At 36.2% G+C, this 14595-nt stretch overlaps 1 protein-coding gene and 1 long non-coding RNA gene across 22 annotated transcripts in view; one reads left to right on the top strand and one right to left on the bottom strand.

Moving 5' to 3' along the window:
• The window catches only part of ZNF385B (zinc finger protein 385B), a 479275-nt gene that overhangs the window by 159555 nt on the left and 305125 nt on the right, over window positions 1-14595 (bottom strand). For 2 of the 19 annotated variants that reach the window (XM_077154352.1, XM_077154348.1), the window contains exon 1: window positions 8768-9445. The exons of 16 other annotated variants lie outside the window; for them this stretch is intronic. The gene's annotated coding sequence lies outside the window, so the exon portion shown is untranslated. Of the gene's footprint in view, window positions 1-8767; window positions 9446-14595 lie in introns of those variants that run through there. One more of the 19 variants, XM_077154347.1, reaches the window with a different exon arrangement.
• The window catches only part of LOC143677826 (uncharacterized), a 132143-nt gene that overhangs the window by 60150 nt on the left and 57398 nt on the right, over window positions 1-14595 (top strand). The gene's annotated exons all lie outside the window — the stretch shown is intronic.

Raw genomic sequence — 14595 nt, forward strand, 5'->3', positions numbered from 1 at the left:
GAAGCTAGCTCAAATAAAGACCAGGTTCAATGCCAAAAAATGCTTGTAACTAGGACTCTCATCTTGGTAAAACAATATCTTATACAGATATCCAGATTGTGATACAAAGCCAGTATCTCAGATGATGTAGGTGAACTCTTCCTATAAGTTATAAATTGCTAGAAGATTTTGCAAACCTATGCTACTATGATAAAGCAAATTTTATAGAAGTATAAAATAAATGTCAAGGAAAAATAATTACCTGATTTTAATCCTATTAGTCACTGAATAGAGAATTTATATTGAAAAAATGAAAACTATCATTTAAAAATATTAATAAAACTTGGAATTAGGAATTTCAAAGGAAAAATCATCTATATCAGATATCCTGTAGATATCTGATCCTTTAACTACTACTTCTAAAATAGAATTTGGCTCCCTTAAATGAAATGGCTTTTTTAAGCCTTCTAAATTTAAATCATTACACCTTCTGGGTGATACTGTGGGTTTTTCAACAGCAGTTCTAAACTTCTTCTAATATTCCTTCTTGGAAAGCTTAAAAATGACATTTCTTATATGCTTTTGCTGCTAGGGGTCCAGATATGATTTAGGTTCTACCACTTAAGAAGGCTAAATTATATCATATGGAAAGAGATTCAGGGCAGAAGGCATTCTGTTGTGATGCTGGGGGTTGTAGCAGAGGTGTGGGGTGGTATTAACAGCAATTCCCTTCACATCCCTGTGAAGGTTTCTGTGATAAGGCTTTGGGAGTTGTATTAATTTGTACATTGCAAGAATGCGATATACCAGAACTGGAAAGGCTTTTAAAAAGGGGAATTTAGTATGTTACAACTTTACAGTTCTAAGCCAATGAAAATGTCCAAATTAAGGCATCCAGGGAAAGATATCTTCACTCAAGAAAGGCCGATGGGTCAGGAACACCTCTGTCAGCTGGGAAGGCACATGGCTGGCATCTGCTAGTCCCTTGCTCCTGGGTTCTGTCACTTTCAACCTCTGTTCCTGTGGGGATTCCTCACTTTGCTTCTCCAGGACTGGCCTTCATTTCTTGGCTTCCCTTGGCTCTCTCCAGATTCTGGCTTACTCAGCATCTCGTGGCAGTATCTTCTGGGCTCCAAACATCTCCAAACATCTGTGTCTCTGTTCTCCTGGTGTCAGCATCTGTCTCAGCTCTGGTCTCTGAAGTTTCTGTTGGCTCTCTCTCTGTCAGTTCTGTTGTTTCTGACTCTCTCCAAAATGTTTCCTGTTTTAGAAGATTCCAGTAAATTGATGGAGACCCACCTGGTATGTGTGGAGTCACATTTCCATCTAATCAAAAGGTCATACCCACAGGTGGGTGTGTCACATCTCTGTGGAGATAATCTGATAAAAAATTTCCAACCTACAGTACTGAATCAGGATTAGAAGTAACAGCTGCTCCCACAAGATTGGGTCAGGATTAAAACATGGCTTTACTGGGGTACATAATAGATTCAAAACAGCATAGAAGTCATATATCTAGAAACTCAAGCTAATGTTTGTTTTAATTTTCAGCCATCCTAAATATCCTGTACATCATTTAGTATGTTCCAGTAAAGCCCTCTCTTACTGAATTAGCAAATGTGGATTTGTTTTCTGCATTGAATCCTGACAATACAGCATGCCTTAACATGGGAGCACTATCATAAAATTACCGGTCTCCTTATTCAAAAAAAAAAAAAAAAATAGTAGCATGCATTTATCTTAAGAGGTAAAGTCTTAGTCTTCCCACTTGGGTTTATAACTTATCTTTCTCCCATAGCAAATTCTTAGCACACTAAGCAACTCCCTCTCCTACCTGTCTAAATCTTCTATTGCTGCTCTTGAAGAAAACAGAATGATCTAAATTGGTAGTTCTGTAATGTTGATTTGGCATTTCTTCCAAAACATTCTCCCTCCCCAGATATATGTTTAAAACAACTGTATATGGGCCACACCATAACCCTGTCATTTGGAGACTTAAATTATATTCTTAAATGACAAAAGCTAAAGTGGAAAATCAAAATTTTTCCATACAGATTTTTCTTTTGCAACAGTACTTCAGATTCAGGTTGACATGTGGAGTTTCTTTATAAAATAAACACATCAGTGAATGATAATAATAGGTGTGCAAGAAAGGCAAGAGATGGAAAATTTCACAATGCTCTGTCTGCAACTTATAGGGAAGACTTGAAATCTACTTCTCCAGTGTACACTGGAATGGATTTGAAGCAGAAAGTAACTGGCAACTTCCTGAATCCAGGAGTATAAACATTTATCTCTTAATAGAAACCATATAAGTATTTAAATAAACTTTTCAAAGCAAGTGTTTTGTAGACAGTTTGCAGTGGATATATGTAAGACTCTCAGGTAACCACTTTGCTCTCCCCTGTGAACTGTATGAACTAAATCCTTTAGAATCTTTTATGGATCTAGTTACTAATATCTGTATTGGATTTTTATTGCTACATAAAAAGTTACCACAAACTCAGTAGCTTAAACAATTCCCATTTATTATCACAGTTCTGTAGGTCAGGTGTTTTGAGTTGGCTTGACTAAATTCTCTTCTTGGGTCTCACAAGGCCAAAATCAAGATGTTGACTAGGCTGGACTCTTATTTGGAGTGCCTCGGTTCTGCTCTCTGAGTTATCCTTGCTTTTCTATATTTGTGGCTCAGTAGTTTTATCATCCTGCTTTCAGCAAGTAGAATGTTGGGTATCCAATGGCCTCCTTTCATTTTGTGTTCTCTCTGTCCTTTCAGTTCAAGGTGGCAGTATTTCTGCTGGTCTAAGTTTCTCAAGAACTTTGTGAGTCTTCTGGTATGGTATAAGAATTCACTGCATTAGACAGAAGGCACATCCTATAAATATTTTGTAATAATTCCTTCTCCATCTTTGCTTCCTGTTGAGGTGGCTGAAGGACAACATGCCAAAGATTCCTTAGAAGCCCTCTGATTTAACTGATAAGATCTATGAAGCACACCCTGAATTCTTGTTACTTAATACTCTCCTCTTTTGATTTTTCAGAGGTTTTGGTAAAAGGTTCTACAGCCACAACCCTGGCTTTATTTCCTGTGGCACACATTTGGAAGCAATCTTTTTTATTACAGCATCTTTTGCCATCAAATAGACTGAGAATTTCCCAAGCCATCAAATCATGGTTCCTTTCGGTTTCACAGTTCTTTCCTCAATTTCTTTCTCTCATCTCATATTTTACTCCAAGTTGCAAGAAGAAACCAGGCTACACCTTCAATACTTTACTTGGAAATATCTTTAGATATCCAAGTTCATCTTTTACAAGTTCCTTTCTCCACATAAGTTAAAGGCACAATTCCACTAAGCTTCTTGCCACTCTGTGACAAGGATTTCCTTTCCTCTAGTTCCCAGTAACATGTTTCTCACTTACTCTTGAGCCCTTCCCAACAGCATATTTAATGTCTATATTTGCTGGGAATAGAATTCTTGGTTGGAAGTTTTCTGTTTTAATATTAAAACATTTAAATATTAATATTTAAATATTTAATATTTAAATTACTAAATATATCATCCCACTGTCTTCTCGCCTCCATGGTTTCTGCTGAGAAATCTACACATAGTCTTATTGGGTTTTTCTTGCATGTGATGGATTGCTTTTCTCTTGCTGCTTTCAAGATTCTCTCTTTCTCTTTGACCTCTGACATTCTGATTAGTAAATGTCTTGGAGTACATCTATTTGGATCTATTCTCTTTGGGGTACGCTGCACTTCTTGGATCTGTAATTTTAAGTCTTTCATAAGAGATGAGAAATTTTCAGTGATAATTTCCTCCACTAGTTTTTCTCCTCCTTTTCCCTTCTCTTCTCCTTCTGGGACACCCACAACACGTATATTTGTGTGCTTCATATTATTATTCAATTCCCTGAGTCCCTGCTCATATTTTTCCATTTTTTCCCTATATTTTCTGTTTCTTGTTGGATTTCAGATGTTCCATCCTATAGTTCATTAATCCTATCCTCTGCCTCTTGAAATCTACCATTGTAGGTTTCCATTGTTTTTTTCATCTCTTCTACTGTACCTTTCATTCCCATAAGTTCTGTAATTTGTTTTTTCAGACTTTCCATTTCTTCTTTTTGTTCATTCCTTGCCTTCTTCGTATCCTCCCTCAATTCATTGATTTGGTTTTTGATGAGGTTTTCCATGTCTGTTCGTATATTCTGAATTAATTATTTCAGTTCTTGTATCTCATTTGAACTATTGGTTTGTTCCTTTGACTGGGCTATATCTTCAGTTTTCCTGGTGTGATTTGTTATTTTTTGCTGGCATCTAGACATTTAATTACCTTAATTAGTTTATTCTGGAGATTGCTTTCACTTCTCTTACCTAGGGTTTTCTTGCTGGATGAATTTGTTGTGTATCTGTTCTTTGACCTTCAGTTCAGCTTTTCTGGACCTCTAGCTTAGGTTTTATTTAACAGAGGAGAATTTTTTGGTTTTTGTTTTCTTGTTTCTTGCCCTGCTTGTATGGTGCCTTTTTCCCGCCACCCTTAGGAAGGTGTATGTAGGTATTATAGACCCCAGCTGGGTTTTCCCCGGACTAAACTGGCCTCCTATCAGGGGGAAGGAGTCACCTGCATCAGTTTTCCCTGAGGGTGAGACCCAGAAGGTTGAAAGACTTTCCTGTGAAGTCTCTGAGCTCTGTTTTTCTTATCCTGCCCAGTATGTGGTGCTTGTCTGCCTGCAAGTCCCACCAGCATAAGATGATGCAACACCTTTAACTTTGGCAGACTCTCCCTGGTGGGGGCGTGGTGGAGACAGAGGAGAGGTTGTAGGCTGGTTTTAATGGGTTCAAATTACCAAGCCCTGGGGTCTGAATTCCTTGAGGAAGGGATTCCACCTGAGTTGGGCTTCGCCCCTCCCCTGGGGAAGGCACAGGCTCGGAGAGAAGCCCTGAAAGGAGCTTGTTTCTGCCTATGCCTGGGGCAGTTGCAGCCTGAGAAGTCCTGCCACTGAATCCAGAGGCAGTCAACCCTTTGAAGAAACACAGCCACAGAAACCTCTGTTTCTTTTCTTTTTTTGTTTTTCCGTTAGCCCAATGAGGGACTTCTGCTTTAACCAGGTTCACCTGAGCTGGGGGTCTATTTTTAGTAGTCAGAATTTGTTAATTAATGCCACAATTGGTGTTTGGCTGGGCTCAACCCCTGCTGCTGTTAAAGTCACTTTCCTTTTCCCTCTGGGAAGCAGCCTGTGGGGAGGGTCACTGGCCTTGGCAGCTTGGGGAACTCACGGTTCTGGGGAGGCTCGCAGCCAGTTCAGCTGGTCCAGACTGGGGTACGCTGTGTGTCTGGTCACTGATGTGGCTCCAGGAGCTGTTCTGCACTATTTCTGGTTATTTAGTAGTTGTTCTGGAGGGTGAACTAAAACGCGCACATTGCCAAGCTGCCATCTTGGCCACACCCCCGTTATTATTATTTTAACAGCCTCCATTATATTTTTATTGTTGGTTTAGTGTACCATCTTGTCTTAAAAGAGTCAGTAGTATTTTAAGAAAGTTCAATAGCCAGTTCATGAAGTATATATTACTTTGACTGTTTTTACGATAAATATACATTAAGACCTAAGCTTGTGTATGGATATAGTTTAATAGGATGTCTATGACTGCAAATGCAAATTTAGTAAGTATCCTTCACAGTTATCTCCTCAAAGTCACCTCACTTTTGAAATTATGCTTCCATGAATTTTCCATGTTCCTTCCATCTCCCTTTCCTGTGGTCAGTCCATCTGAGCTTATACACAGCTCAGATGTGCACATTGTTACACAGATGTCTTTTTGCCAATCTTTCATGAGTCCTACTGACAGATGCTGTATCTTAATATCATCCTGTTTTGCATTTTAATGTGTTTTGGGAACACTGGAATTATTGTGACATAGATATGAATTATATTTATGTTCATGTCTTATAGACAGCAAAAAAAGGGCTGGGTAAGAATATTTCTCCATAGACCTTACTATTTTTTTTTTCTTGATTTGAACTTCAGTTTCTATGCTGAAGTTTCCCAATATGGATAAAAACAAAAAGTTCACACATGCAAAACTCTACGAAAAGATTAACTCAACTTTTCACAATGTTGAGAAGTAAAAACCATCTTTGCTAGAGCTTAAGCACGGAAAATGTCAGTCCAAAGAAAGAATCTTGAAAAAATTCCAAGTTAGAAAGAAGAAAGGTTTATAATGTAGTTGCCATGGTAACTGCAGTATGTCCTGTTGCAAACTAGTATGTGGCTAGCAAAGGGTCTCTGATTTAGATTCTTTAGGATGAAAAACATACTATGTAAATATAAGTTTTTAGAACTGGAAAAATAATATTGGTAAATTTTAAAGTGCTTTCAGGACAGTATCTTAAAAAATAGAGCCAAACCTATAATTCCATTAAAATGAGCTTGTTCCCTTATAAGCTGAGACTACTCAACTCCCTCCTTGCTGTGGCTGTTTTTGGAGTTCTAATACATGTGCTTTGCTTTGTAGTCTGGATTCTACTTCAGTGTGACAAGAGATACCATCTTGGGTGGGGTATGGATGAGCTTTTTCCGTGAGTGATGTTAAGTTATTATATCATGAAACTTGCCTCAGAATTGTCCTTGCCCATATTTCCCTCATCATGGCATGGTTCTAATATGCTTTGGTATCAAGTGTCCAAAACATGTTAGGGCCCCTCTTTGATAAATAAGTCAGTTGATATATTTGAATATGTGAAAGATAAAATCCATTTATAATATACACAATCTGTAATATTCTAGTATGTGTTTACTGAAAATGAAACCTGTATTATGGGGATTGGAACATGTACATGATGCATCAAAAGCAGTAATCATATATTGTACAGCATCACAATTTTGAATTTGAATTCTGAAAATACCATAAAGTTATAATAAATGCCATAATAAATCCCATAGAATTAAGTCTTTGTTTGCATAGCATTACAACTTTCAAACATTCTTACATCTTCTAATACCTAGATGTTGGGCACGCTGAAAAATGAGAATTAGTACTCATCCTTCTAAGAAGGTTGAGAAACCTTCTGTTTTTACAATAAAAATATTTGCTTTTGTTGTACTCAGTTTTTAAAATAAATTAGTGGGACACTTTTCTATAAGGAACAGATTTATATTAAGATTTTTTGATGTTTAGGTGGAAAGAAGGAAATGATCCCTAATTGAGAAAAATTAATGTGAAAAATTCTAAATTATGAGAGAAATCACAGTTTAATCTATATACAGGAAAGAATATTATTTGATGGAAAGTAGGAAATGAGTAAAAAATGTTTTAATAATTGTATTAGCAAATTATAATTTATGTTCTAACAGATAATAGCATACTTCTTCAGGAATGGATACATATTTAGACCTTCTGAGTAACAGAATTGTATTTGAAGTTTTCAATACTGAACATCTTGAGTAATCTAATTACTAATCAACTTGTTTGTGGTTCAAGAAATACCCACTTCTTGAATTTATAAACTGAGTTCCAGGGAAGCTAAGGGATTTGCCCACATTTATGTTGTTTGCATTTCAAAGCTGGGATTCAGCTGAACCTGATCTGCTGATTCCAAAAATTCTTGGGTATTTACTATTTTATATGACTTAGTATCAAATTTATATAGCTGGAATGTATTTAAAATAATGAAAGTTAATTGAAAAAAGTGAGAATTCCTGATAAATTTCTTGAGAATTTCTGAAACTAGTGTTTTTTTTTTTTTTTTTTTTTTTTCCTGCATGGGCACCAGGAATCTAACCTGGGTCTCTGGCACGGTAGGTGAGAACTCTGCCTGCTAAGCCACAGTCGCTGGCCCAAACTAGTGGTATTTAATCAAAGTTGGCTTTATAGGAAGAATATAATATGTTCACTACTGCTTTTAAAACAATTAGTGTAAGTGTGTGCATTCATCATAAGTTCTAAACTAATTTGGAAATAATGTACCCATTAGACTAACAAAATAGTATACAAATGTGATTTCAATTGTAAATTGAAAAATCTAGTTCAATAAACTCTGTTGTTTCCCTCCCCTCCCAATTTTTTGCAAATGATATGCATTTGATATGCACAGGCATATGATATGACTACATTCTGCATATCAATAAAAAACATCCAAGTGCTAAATTTCAACTACTTGTCAAAATTTCTGAATTTGTCACATCTGAATCAATGGCAAAACTTAGAGAAACCCATTAAAACTTCCTTCCTCAGTATTTCCCCCAAAATAACTGAAAAATAGAAATGCTTTTTATAATTTTATGGGAACTATTTTCTCCTTAAAAATTTGTGCCTGCTAAACTATTTCCACTAAATGAGAGTCAATGTTATTTAAATGCTATGACACTACATGTCAGTATGGTATTTTCCCCAGAGTGGACACCCAGTAAATACTGTGAATGATAAAACCAGATCACAGGCATTTCTTAAACTATTAACAGGTATACCAATAGTAAATACATCAACCAAGGAATTCTGTAGAATTGAAGTATAAGAAAATAGGCAGTTTTTTGAAAATTCAAACTCCATTCTGAAGACCTATGGTGGCTAGTCAGATGATTCAGTTAAAAAGTAGAACATGGAAGTATGGAAATATGTAATTGTGACGGGAAACAATTCCTTACATGATGATAGCTGAACACCCTTCCCAATCCTAAGGGCAAAGTCACCCATTCTGAGCTCTGTCCCAGGGAATCCCTCGTGGCACATGTACTTTAAATATGCCTCCCCTGAGGAACAAGGGATGTATCAAGAGCTATGTTCACTAACCTTTATCTTGAGCTCACATTTGTTGAGTATTTGTTGGTTCATTAGTAAATCTAAGTGAAAACAACTTTAATTGGAGTTTTCATTTGTGCCTGGAAGGCCTGGCCTGGTAGCCTCGGGCTGGAAGGCCCCCACCCAAATTAAAACCCGTGAACATCCGGGCATACAGCTGTTCAAACTCAGCCAATCAGGACCTGCCCTGACAAACAAAGGACCCTCTCTGCACACGGCCCACAGCTATGCCTCCGGCCCTAAAGCTCCAGAAACTCCTAACCTACCATAGGAGGCCCGGTAGGCATCGTCAGCTCCCCCACTAGCTAGCCTATATCTAGCCCCGATGCTCCTAGGGGGGCGCGACTTCCCAGCCCACACCCTGAGCACCAGGACCCAGGAACCTCACCCTGGGACAATAAACTTTTTAAACTCGGACTCAGTTTCTCTGATTTCTCAGTCGGCAACTGTCTAAAACCTGACAGTGCCAATCTCTAAGCACAAACCAGATTTAGCAGTCTGCCATAGTTTAATACCCAAGTATCATTGCTTAGGGAATGTCTGTAAGCATTAAAGTTATGTTATATAACAATAGATCCCATTTGAATTTAATTAATGGTCTCAATAAACAAACCTGGTACATTGGCAACTAAAGATATCACTTGGAAACAATATGGCATTTCTTTAAAATATTTTAATATGTAATTAAAGAAGATTTACCATTTACACTCAAAATCTTCAAATGTAAATTTCACACTGACAAATTTGATAAAGTCAGTTATCTCTGCAGGCAAGTCAAGCAGAGGAGTATTCTAATCAAAGACAGTAATAAGCAGCATCCTGTGGTTACTCTGAAAGTAGTATATCTATTACTATATCTTTATATTCACATTTCTACCTCTGAAATCTTTGCACAGGTAGACTAGTTTATATTGAAGGAATAATTAATGTAATTCCTCATTGTTGATTCTACAAAGGGGTATAGTAATTTAATTTTCTTAACAAAACTGAAGTAATTGTCTTATATTTCTTGTTTTGCATGATGATTGCTTGTTTATATTTTAGTCTTGACAACTACACCATGAGCTCCTTGAAGGCAAAAACCAATCCTATATGACTGATTTTTCCACCTCTGACACAGAAACCAGCATGGTGAATGCCTACAGAAGTACACTCTAGCAGAAAGATTCACATTCCATTTAGGAAAAATGTTTCCAACTCCCACTTTTCCCTACATAATAGCAGCATTTAGACTCCCACTGGAGAGAGAAATAGTACAGTGCAGCTGAGTTTCTCAAAAGTTTTTAAATGTATATGAGTAGAAAAAAAAAAGGTAAGGTGAAAGTGACATTATAAAGCATAGGCAGTTTTCATTCCTGGATGAATGAAGGCATAAAACCCACTTGGGTATCCCAGCCAGCATCATTTTCTTTGAATAGCCAAGATTAAAAAATGCATATTTTTACAAACTTTGAAATGCATTAGACATCCTGGGTATATTTCTTCAGTAACATCTAGAAACTGTATTTAGGTTTGGGGATGCTGCCAGCTTATCTGATAGCTTAATGATAAGGAGGAGGAGGAATGACAGTTCTGGGCTGAGTGAAGTAAGAAAAAGAGATTTTGAAGTTCAGCAAGCAAATTCTGAAAATATCTCAAAACAATAATAAAATATTCATTTTATGTAAATCCTTGATTATAGTTTAGGATTGTCATTTTATTTCTTATAAACTGGGTAAAGGTATGCAATGAACAATGTTTCTGACTTTAAAATAAAATAATAACAAATAGGATATAAAATTTCTTATTCTAAGTATGGTAACAGTTTTGTAGTTTTCTGTTGCTGATTCCATTTTTTAAAACTAGCTCTGGCATTATGCAAAAAATAGTGCCTGATATCCAAAACTATTCTTGCTTCATACCAAGTGATTTAAAGCGTCTTCCATTTTTAAAAATACATTTAACATCTGAATTTGGGACACAGTTATGCAGGCCTGCATACTGCTAAGTAAATTACTTGGAATTGTGTATTAATAGCAATATACCCTTACAAATATTTTCTCAGATAATAGCTACAAGTTTCCTTAAAAAAGCCAATGGAGCCAGCAACATTGTTATACTAAAATGTCATGATCAAAAGAAAAAGTTTCAGTTGTAAACATCCTTACCCCCAAATACGCCAAACGGCATAAATTTGTTTATTTTATTACCTGTTTCTCCATTTAAAATTATAATATGCCATGCCTTCTACTAGGTCAAGATCCAGAGTCGACAATGACAAGATTCTAGGGACAGGATAAAAATTATTCCATATTTACTACTTAGTGACTAACGTACAGTTCTCATCACATAGATAGGAAAGTATATGAAGTCTATGATATCAGATGAAGTTAAATGCTTCTTTGCAGTAAGTTCTATACGTAAGAAGAAATTTAACAGTATGGTGCATTATGATATTTGGGGGATTATTATCTGCTGATTTGTTTAGATTCACTCTAGAAATAGTTATTGTATTTTATATACAGTCTGAGACTTCACTAGAAAATACCCTGAGAATATATTTACGCAATATTTGGAACTGTCCACTAATAAAATGTGCAATGAGGATAAGGGCCATTTTTATGAGCTTATATTAAGACAGTGCACAGTTACAGGTTCAGAGTCTCATTAACCAAAATACATCATGCAAAATTTCTTTTTTCCCCTTTTTTTAATGTCACACTCATTATAAACATTCTACTCAGAAAATCACTCACCTAAGGCTGCCAAATTGGAATTGCAGTTTTGAATATATCAGAGTTTGAACCTCTATTAGCTCATCTAGTTAACCAAATAATTTGATCACTTTTTAGCTTCTATAATGGTAACTACCCTCTAATTTTTCAAGAGAAAGCATCATCTGTATTACCAGCAAATGAGATTTGGGTAAAACAGCATGATTTTTCAACTGGAACAGTATTGCTTTTTAAAATGGAATTTACTAATCCTGCCCTTATATAATTAATTAAATATTTGGAAACTTCATGCATTGCTACAGACATAAATTAATCAAGCAATAAATCATTAAAGAAAGTGTTTTTTTGGTATTTATTTTTTATCATTGCTTAATATTTTAAAAGCTCTTTAAGTGGAATGATGCTAAATTTTCCCTTAAGTACCTCTACCTCTAAAGATCAATGTGATTCCATAGGTATTTCCAAACCAATTTGGAATTAAACAATGTGATTCTTAGAATGAAATTTTCTTCCTCATGGATTTTGATTGTTGTAAAATCTACTGATAGTATTGCCAGGACAGAAAACTGGAAGAAAGAGCATGGTGCTGGAGTGGGACAAATGTGGATTTAAGTTCTGGCTCTGCCCCTTTTGGTCTGTGCAACCCTAGACATATTAGTCTAAGAATTTCCTCACCTGCGAAGTGAGGATAACAATACTGTCTGTCTTTATAGGGCTGTTGTGAGGATTGAGACAGCGTACCTAAAGCATACAACCCAGAGTTTAGCAGTGTGCATACACTCATTATATGTTAAGTAGTGCCAGTAATCATCTTTCAGTGCATCTTCTCAGATTATAAAGATAGGTAAAACTTTGGTCCTTTAAAACAGTGTTTCCAGGATCTCAGTTTTTCAAAAGAAATTATTTTTTGTCCCAATACCAATACAGTGGCCAGCACATGTTTTACTACATTAAGTTTCAGTATATTATGGTCAATATATAGCATAACCATATTGTATGTTTTATGGTACTTTACAGTACTAAGAATATCTCATATATTATTTCATGTGATCATAATAGCAATGCTATGAGGCAGGCTGAGTAGATAATATCTCCAGTTGACCCTTGATAAAAGCAGGTTGACAATGGTTGCTTAGCTGAAAAAGTTCCCAAGGCAAGTCACTGATGGGATAAAGTTCAGTTCTTCTTGGAGTCCAATACTTCCTCCATATATCCCATCCCCAAAAGAACTACAGTAATCCTTTATTTGTGGGGAAGTAAAAAAAGCTATATTATACATCAATATTTTTCCTATATTGGAAGCTAATTTTGTTTGATGTTTCCATTCAGAAAGTGCCTCTGTATAATCTGAAAGTTTTAGAGCAGAGTTTATTTAGAACACTTTTATCTAAAATCTTCTCTAAGGATTGATGCAGCATTTGACCCCATGGGAGATACTGAAGTGAACTTACAAACATTTTGCTCTCAAGTTTAAAAGTCAACTGGAAAAGTTGTCAGAAAGACAAGAAATACACCTATATTGCAAGATAGACTATAAAAAATAAAGATTACTGTGAAAAGCTGTGGAGAGCCGCCTCCCGGGTCAGGCCTAGTGGACGCGCTGCAGCCTGCTCTAGAGTTCCCCCCGCCCATCGAGTGAGCCAGGATGGCGCCCACATCCTGCTTCCGCTTATGACACACGCGCCCACCAACCCTATCTTCCAATCACCTCTGTATACGTGGCACTAACCTATTGGGTTTGGGCACAGTATATAAGAGGTTACCCGGACAGGGTGGGTGGAGACGACCCATAGGGAGCCGTACCTGACGGCCGCATAGAGGTTGTTCCCCCGCGGGGTATTTTAGCCCGCGCGGAACCTGTAACAGAGAATGCAAGCTTAACTCCAGTAAAGGTCTGTGCTTACAACTGCTACGTGTCTTGGATCTGTGTTTCTCACCAGCGCGGATTTGTCTGCGTCTCTCTGTCTCTCCTCATTGTCTCACCCGCCGGCCGGGGGCTTGACGCTGAGCGAGAAGTCGCGGACAAAAAGCCTCATGGTAACTAGGAAAAAGGAGCACTCTCAGGAATGGGTGTGACTTAAAGAAATAATAATAAAAATAATCCTGTTCTAAAACAATGATCCTATTATCTAGAACCTCTGAGTTACTTAATAGATAACTGTAGTTGAAACCCAGAACTTGCACCAGTTCTTTAAAATTTTACATTTAAAAATACTTGTTGATAATATTTTTTGAATCCTTGTCATCATATAAATTCAAATGTACATAATATCCAGAGAGGTTTTCCAAAGTGAATATTTTTTCTATTGTAAATGATCATAAACTTTGTTACAGGGTTTATTCATATAGATTTTAATTTGTTGCACAAAAAGACTGTTTTGAGGAAACTTGCTTGCTTGTTTATAAATACCTATCCTTATCAAAGGGGTTTCTGGAGGGAATGTCCCAAACTATATTTCCAAAGAACACTATAACATTTAAAATTGTGAAATGTCATTGTGCCTACACAGGCCTTTCAAGTGAATCCAAAAACATTTTCTATTTAGTAGCACATGGGAATAGTATTTTCTTCTTAAGTAAGGTATATACTTGTAGAGTGATTTGTTTTCCACATTGCATATTTTAAAAGTACTCATGTGATATTATTTTGTTTCTTGCTCCAGTTTTTTTTTTGAACATTTTATCCTACATATCCTATAAAGCTTTTCTCCCATCTCAAGGATTTTGGATGTTTAATAGGAACATGTTTAAATCATGCATTACAATTTTTTAAAATGTACACAGAAATTTATTTTGACATGTTAAATATCAGTGATAGCATTTTTATAAAAATATATTAATTCTACTGCATGTTATGTTAGTTAGCACTCTTAGGCTGAACATTTTGAGTCTTCTTCCTGTAATAGCTACTTTCTGATTAAAATAGAAAATAGGACACCAAGACACACTGCTTCCTGTCATATGCTGTAGCTTGTAAGCCAATCCAAGTTATCTGTGAATTTAGAGTCATTTTCAAAACATGTCACAACTGAAAATTTCATTAAAACAACCAATAGTTAAATAGACTTTTTTAAATGAATGAGACTAAGAAATGTATTTAAGGGT

This window comes from Tamandua tetradactyla, chromosome 3 (assembly GCF_023851605.1).
Source record: "Tamandua tetradactyla isolate mTamTet1 chromosome 3, mTamTet1.pri, whole genome shotgun sequence".
In the NCBI taxonomy this organism is placed as follows: Eukaryota; Metazoa; Chordata; class Mammalia; order Pilosa; family Myrmecophagidae; genus Tamandua; species Tamandua tetradactyla.